Below are 9136 nucleotides of genomic sequence, written 5' to 3' on the forward strand. Positions count from 1 at the left end.
ACACAGCAGAGTGAGCTCTTACATAGCAATGACTACCTACAGGTAAATTTTGTAAGGCTTAGGGAAAATAATTATTAGTAGAACTGTGTATGTACACTGGCACTGAGAAATTGGTTATAATAGTGGCAGCTTATAATGGACCAGTGCAAAAAACCACGAAGCGCTCCCTGGCCTTAACCCGTATAAAAAGCACTGGGAGGACCAGAGAGGGTACAGTACATTGGCTTACACTGATCATGACGAGGTCCCGTCATCCAGCTAGCGCCAAGGTACAAGAAGGATGTCCAGCCTTCTATAGAGTGAAAGGACAAAATAAGATAGCATCAAGTCAGTTGAAAGGCAGGTTTGCGATTACAAATAAAGTGACGCAGTCACAGTCATTCATTAATAAATGCCAACCTGTCGTGATTTCACTCCCAGATGAAGCACCTACTAGTTTAAAGGTTCTGCTGCTTATTTAGAACAAAACACAAGTGAAATTTGTACATCAGCAGACGATTTAATTTAGAGTTGTATAGATAAAGTAAACACTGCAGTTATATTTTTTGTTTTGCTATAAAATGGGAACGCTACAAACTGCATAGTCACTGACACACACGCGCGCACACGTAAGAACAAAAGGACACAAAATAGGGCGAGTTCAGTCTGGTTCAGCATTACAGCCAGCGCGTCGTCTTCGAATGCACTCCTTTCGGTTGGTTCGTCCTACGTTAACCACAGGCTAACAAGCAGGGCAAAGTTCTGACTGTTGTTGCGGAAGTCGTGGAGCGCGGTAGTGCTGAACGGCTGAACACAAGCAGAACCCTCGTATAAAAGTAATGACGAAAACTTGCAGGGCAGAAGAGCCCATGTATCAAGAATTGTCGCGGGTAACACCTAAATATATTCACATTGTTGTCGAAAAACGAAGCGCAATGTATTTCACTTACCGGAAAAAGTCTTATCCGAACGTGCGACGTACAAAGACGCACCGAGACACGAAGGCGGCGAACGCAGATCCCGCCATTGTGGTAGTAAGCCGTCGGCGAAAACACGCAATACAGCCGATGTCACGAAGCGCTGATGCAAAACACACGGCACAGAGCATCAGCATAGCTAAATGACTCCAGTTAATATCCAGTATAAATGTACAGAACGGCTTAGAATGACGCACAACTGGATAACGAACCCACGACCGAGACATAGCGGGCGGCAGTGGCCGTTTTTTCAGCGTGCGTCTATTTGTCGTACAAAAATCCCTCACGTGACCTGATCTTAGGTGCCTAGGGACTGCATCGTTTAGGGATTTTTGAGAAGGCGCGATGCTGGCGCCGAGCGACGCCGTGGCGTGTTCGTCCTCGGCGTGATCGTTCTCTGGACCCCGCGTTGTTCAACATTGCTCATGTGATTGTACGTGCGTTGCTTGTGTGTTGGTTGTAGGTTCTGCGTTACTTGGCGGAAAGCCGCGAGTAGTGGTGGTGCGGCAGTGCGGCTTTCGCCTCGGTGAGCTCTGGCAGTAGAGAATCTGCGTTGTGTGACCCGTGCTTGCTTGACAATTGAAATGTCGAAGTGGCCTAGCGCATCGGCAGCGAAGTTCTGCGAACCGCGATGTGGCGTCGCCGTGTCCGACTTTGCTTAACGGACATCGAGGGATGTGCTGCTCGCTACAAGTCATGTAAATGCGACTGCGTCGACCGCCCACTGTTCAGTGCTGAATGTGTGTTAGGTGTGCTGTGCTTGAAACGAGTGGTTCAGCCGTGCAGCGGGGGGTGGTGGAGGAGCAGAGTGGCTTAGGGTCTCCATTTGCACGTTCACAGATATGTACTCCCGTTTTGGTCTCATTAGCGGCTGTCGCGGGATTGTGGTGTGCTCCTTGCCTAGTATGAAGTTTACGATGCTAACACACAGCATGTTCACGTTTTTCCGTGCTATATGTCATTTGCATGACGACCGAGTTGAAAACAAGGCATATGTATCTGTTGTTTTCGTTTGTGTGTCGTAAATTACTACCTGTTGTGGAAGTTCTGGAAGTCTTATTACGCAAGGAGTACGAACGTAAACATATAAACATATTTCTGTGTGTGTGAAATTATGAATTACCCAGAATAGCCTTTACGACTGATAAGTGGGCTACACAGCCTGTGTGAATCAGCTACCTTTTGTTGCGACGCTCTTCCATGTGTTAGACTGATGCATGGTGCGCGTTTATTTCTGTACTGTTGTAAAAAGCATTTGTTTATTCACTCAATACAAATGTACTGCTTCTTCGCCGCAGCGCATTTTAGTTACGCGGTAAAGGATACTAAAAGTGGGAGGGGGCCGCTATCACCCAGCATAGTATGTCCACTCAGGCGACCTGAGAGGCGGCGGTTGCGCGAGTGTATAATCATAGGGTATAATTAAAGAACTCTTTTTATGTCCAGTGACAGTGGCCCCTTTCCACTTTTAGTATGCTTCAACGCAGTACATTGCTTAGGCTTCACCGCAGAACATAGGTGTATTGCAAAAAAGTTAATCTTAAAAAGCTCAATTATGCAACGTTTCTTTCGTAGCTTGCTACACCGCAATACAGAGGTGGAAATAAGCATTGTGCAGTAAAGCATACTAATAGTGGAAAGGGCACATAGGTTTGCTCATTATTTTCAATTGTGATATAATTTGCAAGTGCATCTGTGCTCTTGGTAAGCTTAATTGACAATTCTTTGTACATTACAAATTCATATTGCAGGGAAGCTTACTAAGGCACATTCGTCATTTTGTAACGCAGTATTCACCTTCAATGCAGGAGCACAATGCGGATTCATACCTATGCTTCTGGCTGGACTGCACATGCTCTTTGAGAATTGATTCATTTTGCATAAGTGCACTGGTACTTTACTCTAAACTGGAGGGCTGAAGTTTATACGGAAGCACAATTTCTATTAAGGGGACAAGATGTTGCCAAGATGGTTGCAGCACAGCTTTTTTTTCTTCCAGGCACCTTTTCTATTAGAAGCTTCCATTGCAGTGTTTCGAGCCTCTTTGAGCCAGCATATAGTGTATATAAAAATCGGACACCGATTGGGAACATCACCTATGCTCTCTGCAATAAGCTGTGCACAGGATAAGTTCATGCCTATATATAGAAAAAAATGTAGCATGACCAGACAAAATAAAAGGGGGTGGGCTGCAGCAATACTAGGTGTTAAGTGGTGCCTTATCCTTTCCCTTCAGTTTTCTGTTTTGTGCTTTCTATTATGGATCCTCCACAGTAACCACACGAGTGCTGAACTTGAGCTTGTTGGTTTCAGATCTGATGGTTGTTACTAACAGAACAGTGTGATACACGAACAAGGGCTTGGAGGCATCCGGTCACCTTGCTTGTCTCATGGTGTCGCTTTGTGAGCACCATGAGCCTCCAGACCAACTCGGAAGAAAGGTTTCTTGCAATCGCTTCTGAACTGTATTGCCACCAAACCAACAGTGCTCTCAATGACAACTTTTGGACAGTAGAATGCTTGCACCCAGCAAAGTCTAAGAAGGAAGCATTCAGGATGTGCCAAGTGGGCCTTTTGAAGCTGGCCGCATTGCTGAAGGGGCTTTGCCTATCCGCCCTCTTTATGGATGCACAAGGATGATTTCTTCTTTCAGAAGGATTGTTTCAGAGGTGTCACATGGCAACAGTGTTGGGTGTTTAGTAGCAGATAAGCTTGCCTTTGGCCACTGTCAATAATCTGTTTTTTCTCCAATGCCCCTGTGAAGTGCCTACTTTTTGGACACAACGTGCTCTCCATGCATGCATGCATTTTTAGCTTGTAAAGATGTCTATTACCCCTTGCCTCAAGCCGGTCCTTGCTGATGTCAACCAAGAAGGCAGTGGGGAGTATGGCGATGCATACTTACAAAGCACTGCTAATACCAGTGAAACCAGATTAGTGGAGCTGCCGTTTTTTTTTGTCCACTCCATCTTCATCAGTCACAATGAGCAGTTCTTTGTCCAAACAGAAGGCATATGTAGTTGGTCATGCATAGCCTGCGCACTAAGATTTGTTGGCGTGTTACAAGAGACGTGCCTGAGAACCTTAGCAGTGTCTATACGCAAAAACCTTCTGATGTGTTGATGACTTCCTTCTCTTTATCACAGTTTGCCTGATGAAGCCAGCAACTTGGTCAATTAAATGTTCAACAGGCTTCCCACTAGTTTTCCCAGCGTCTCCTTTACCAGTGTGCTGCTCATAGATATCTGTTTTCTTGACCTTGCACTGCACTTCAACCATGGCCACACCTGCTGAACCTATAGTATGCGATCAGAAAAGTGCTATACATCACGTTGCTCCAAACTCATGACAAGCTAGAAGGCCTTGAGGAACACCTTCATTAATTTCCGTCCTCATCATACTGTAGGAAGCTTCGCATGACAAGTGCAACAATTAACATCTGCTGGTTTTTCAGTGCTATTCCTGTCCAGCTTGCTGAAAGCTATCCTGAGTGTTTCAAAAGCAAAACTGCTGCCGGATAAGAAGTGCATAAAGCAAGGGTAGCTATAACCATATATGTCACACAAAATGAAGAAGGCCACCGAGTGTACAGGCGGTTGAATTCATATCCAACAAGCTTGGTTCTCTCTTTGCAAGGGAGTAAACCCAACTTGCCCCAAAAACATGGCCTGTGACAAACTATGTGCCAGATGCTGTGTCCCCTGCAAAGCTGAAGATGTGTACAAGATCCTGACACCCGCAGTGGCTTCTACACTGCGCAAACAGTTTACTATAAGAACTACTGCCTCAACTAATATGCTAATAACATGAAAACGGGCAGAAATTTGGCTATTCATTGGGCCCCACTGCAGGTGCAAGCCACTCTTCCGCCAGATGCGTGTTGTTCACAGGAACTGGAGCTATACAAATGCAGATAAAAACAATGATGTTTGAAAGTCGTAGAGTTGAACTATATTCTGCACAAACAGTGCTACTTGCAGTGCTGGTAACTTATAGCTACAATTCATGGCTGCCCCACCATGCAAAGGCACTATTCTTGAATTAACTTCTATTTATGGTGGCCATATATTGCAAGTACATATCATCCACATTGTGTGCAATATGATTAAATGATGTCAACTTTGATAGCCATTCCTAATCTGAGACACAACAAAAGAACTAATATAGGCAACAAATCGTAATTCAAAAAGACAACCAGTGCACAGGATAAGTGACAGACTTCCTTTTATTGAACAAAAGTCACATGTCAACAACAGTGGGTAGCAAGCTTGGGTGACAGAGGCAAAACTTAGCGAAATGCTACACTCGTACTCAAATGTAAAACAGCCTATGACACAAAAAACATTATATTTTACTGAATGAAAGGGCAAGACTGCATCCAAGAATGCACTATGGCACCACATAATTGACATGGTGTAAAAGATGTTAACATGCCCTCTCCATAAAAAAAGAAACACTTAAAACATGCCTTAAAAGGCAATGTGCAGAGTCTGAAAGCAAGGAAAAACAACCCAAAAAAGGTTTCGCTAAGTCTTTCAATGATTAAAATTGTCAAACTGTCTGCCCAATAGCAGGGCCACAGAAAATATCACCAAATAAATAAACCTTGCTTACCAAGGATACTGGTTTAGTTGTCTGACTCTGCAAAATAATTGTCTATGAGCTTTTCTTGTTTAGAACGGTTTAGCAGATAGCGGAAAAAATGGACATGAGAGCACTAGGTGCATGCATAGTCGATGCACGAAGAGCCACTGTTTTCTTACTTTTTTTCTCTACTACTATTCACGAATATGTAAGTGCCTTAATAGCACTGCTAAAATACTACTGCAAAACACAAGATTGGGCAAGTTGTGGCATAACGAAAATTGGAGTTCCACTCATACTGTGAAAGTGATGCAATAAATGGTGAAATATGCGCAGGAAGCTTGCTTCATTCGGTGTTTGTTGAAGTGAACACTTGCCAGCGTAAGTCAGTAATCTCCTTTAAAGAAGTAAAATAAGTGGGAGTTGTGCCTCCCAGTGTTGAAGTGGAAAGACAAGTTTTCTTCCTCCTCTTTAACATCCAGACTTGGTCTCTGGTCTCCAGAAAAACAACCCTTTAGCTTCTTACTGCTGAATTAATTTGGTTTTCTCAAAGCTATATTTGAGCTACCCATTGCTAGGTCTCGCGCTCTGCCCCATCAACCAGCCCCATCCAGCAAATCTGAGAAGCCAAGCACTAGAAGATTAATAAAGCAGATGCATCCAATCACTGTCATTACATGTAAGAAGAAAAATTAACATAGTACTGCCTTCACAAGTGGGGCAAGTGATGAGTAAGAATTTGAAGGCGTGGACGCCAGCTCTATATACAGCACGCAGACATTGAACAGGTGTTAGCCAATCATGTCACCTGTTGGCTAGATCGCACTCTCCAGGATCGGTATTCGCCACGACTGTACCTTCAGCAGAGTGGCTGAAATGTAGAATTGTGGACTGCCAATCTTTTGATCATATGTTTGAATGAATCACAATGAGAACTTTATCTGCAATATTCTAGCAATAAATTTGGGAATTAGAGTGACAACACCAGTAGACATCAGAACCAGGGGAGTTGGCCCATAGCAGCTATTGGTGTAAAAAAGAAGACTGGCATAAGAAGAATTGAGATGTGCACGCTACATGCCTTTGTTCTGGTAGTGTTCCACTACCTTGGTGCTACAGTTAATGATCTCGAATGAGTTCAAGGAGCAAGAATTTAGTCCAGAAAATAATATTACGCATAACAGCTGTATCTAGTTGTATCATTTGCCTATGCCGCTGTATATAACCCTGTCCACACTGCTAGGAAGGGAAGCGTAGCAGAGGGCGGCAGAAAGTTGGGTGGGCGGATGAGGTTAAGAAATTTGCAGGGACAACATGGCCACAATTAGTACATGACCGGGGTAGTTGGAGAAGTATGGGAGAGGCCTTTGCGCTGCAGTGGGTGTAACCAGACTGATGATGATGATGTCCACACTTACCTAAAGCACGAGTGGCATCCTAAACAAAATTGAGCTTTTGATATTGCTTTGGAGAAAATTAATCTGTTTCAGCCTAACAGTATGTATACATATTGCGCATACCTGCATTCGGTGTACCTTATCACCACTGTTTAGAAAACATCAACTGCTTACACTGTGGAATGTTATAAACAAAATGATAGCGTTAGCTAGTTACCTACAAATGCATTCCGATCCTACGGCTTTTTTTCAACAATATCTAACGAAAGCACACACCTACAACACCCGGCACATATGTTACAATAAGGAAAAAATACGTACAAACTACGGCACCCAGAAACTTAGCTACAGAATTTCCAGTTTTTTAAACGATCACCATCCTGCTGTAAACATTATCCAAGAAAGTAAATCATTCAAAGCTTTAAAATATAGCATCACTATGTATCTATTGTCACTGCAGGCATAACCACTCCTTTTTGTTTTTGTTTTTTTTCTGTTGTCTCTTACAGCAATTTTCCCAATTGTACATAACTTTTCAATATGAAATAACTCTCGTCTCAATGTTACCAACCACTCTGTATTTCGATCTTGTTTAGTGTTTATTTTATGCGCTGAATGTCTTGTGCTCTCGAATGGGAGCAAGGGCACAGACTCCTTGTCAGGCAACCACTTGCCTTTTGGTCTGCACCCTAGGCAACTGTACCACGTTGTCTGAATAAACTCTTTGAACTGTTAAGTCACCTTCTTACCTCATCAGCAAATCACTCCTGCAACCAAGTGTGCTGGTCCGGGTTTTACCTGCATTTCCACCTGTGCAGTTGGTAAAAGTCTTTGGCTGTTTACTATAACTTCATATTCAAACATATGGTTGCATTAGAGGCTTTCACACCACTAATGACTGGGCAGGCTTCACGAAAGGCCACCAGTACCTCCTCATTGCAGACTGTGCTCAACATCCTTCTTGGTTGGACTGTGACTAAGAACCCATACATCTTTCCTCCAAAGCGGCTGGCATTGACGATGGTTTGATGCAGAAAGAGGCTATTGTCTTTCCCAGGTGCTGGTTCAGCCTCGCGAGGCACATTCCTTCAGTCAATATGCACACTGTCAATGTGAGTGAGACTAATCAAAGGTTGTCTATGGTGTCAGGTTTCTTGCCTGGTTTCGGTAGTGGCATCATGACCAAGTGTTTTCACTCTGTGGGGAATTCCAATATTCCAGATTTCATTGATTACAAGCAATAGTGCTTGCTTCCTTGTTTCGGCAAGATTCCTCAACATCTGAAAAATGACTCCATCTTCGCCATGTGCACTCTGTGGTGTCTGCTTCGTCAAGGTGGCATCCTCTTGGCCGTATGTCTTTGCATCCCCAGTGCGGGTGATGTGCATTGAGCTCACCTCGACTGAGTATTACGTGCTTGTGAAAGCGAATTTGAAGCTGTCAAAGCCAAGTGAAGTCGCCTTGGCTGTGGTGCCTGGTTTTGGGACAGAGGTAGACCAATGCCGAAACGGCTTTTAGCCTGCAGCACACCACCGCAACTTTCTGATGAGACATATGTTTATTCAAGCCGTTTCTTCCTTGCCCTAATTCAATAATAGCCAATTTTAGCAGCTGCAAATCAAGCTGACTTCAGAAGACTGCTGATTTTTTAGCCACTTCTAGTAGATTATTGCATGGTTAATTTTCTAGTTGGGCATGACATGCTTTGTGCTTAAAAAATGAACTGTTTAAAGAATTATTGGAGTAATATTAGGACAGGCAACTCTGATTGAATCATCACTGCTTTTGTCGCAAAATGTGGCAATGAGCTAGGCAGATGCTGTCACAAAACCATAGGTTGTACAAGTACAGAAGAAACAAAATTGGAGTTGCAAAATTCAAAGCCATATTTTTACAGCCTCTCTTTATACTGCTGACATTAGAGAGCGTTAGATTAGTGGACGCAAGCAGCGTGTGTAAACAAGCACCATGTTTGGGTATTTCTGGCACCCATGTGGTTTGCATAACCAAGCAGCACACGAGTCGCTTGCGTCCTCTTATGCAGTACTATTATTTTCATTGTAAAACAACCAATATCAAAGTAAGTCTGATCAGCCTGCATCAATATGCTAGAAATTTTTAAGCATTTAAGGTGTGTTGGTTGAATGTTTAAAGCACTTCACCACACCCTTGGTCACTAGACTTGAACTTCCCAGTATT

The sequence above is a fragment of the Dermacentor variabilis genome, unplaced genomic scaffold (assembly GCF_050947875.1).
Source record: "Dermacentor variabilis isolate Ectoservices unplaced genomic scaffold, ASM5094787v1 scaffold_13, whole genome shotgun sequence".
Lineage (NCBI taxonomy): Eukaryota > Metazoa > Arthropoda > Arachnida > Ixodida > Ixodidae > Dermacentor > Dermacentor variabilis.